A 405-nucleotide genomic window follows, 5' to 3' on the forward strand; every position below is an offset into this window, starting at 1 on the left:
GCGGGTCTGTCACAGGCGGCTTTTATTTTGCTTTTAGATCCCCCCCCCACCCCTTCGTTTGTTTGTTTTGTGTTTTCTAATTCCGGTTTCCTGGTACAATGCATTCGCGGCGGTACGTTCTCCGCAGAAATTTAATCATCTCTCACCTTCGGTGACTGCCCCCGCCGACCCCCCCTCCGCCTCCTTTGCCCCCCTCCCGGGAGCGGCATCCCGGAGGATTTGCGGCCGGGGGGGGGGCGGTGGGGCTCCGGGGACCGCAGTGCCCACGATGGCCCCTTCGATGGGTTCCGACCAAAGCGGTGAAAAACAAACAAAATCCCCCAAAAAAGTATGGGAACCTCTGGGGAGAAGCGGGACCGCGGGAGCAGCGGCAAGGCGGGGGGGCTCGGCGGTAGGAAAAAAAAA

The sequence above is a fragment of the Calidris pugnax genome, unplaced genomic scaffold (genome assembly GCF_001431845.1).
Source record: "Calidris pugnax isolate Ruff unplaced genomic scaffold, ASM143184v1 scaffold320, whole genome shotgun sequence".
In the NCBI taxonomy this organism is placed as follows: domain Eukaryota; kingdom Metazoa; phylum Chordata; class Aves; order Charadriiformes; family Scolopacidae; genus Calidris; species Calidris pugnax.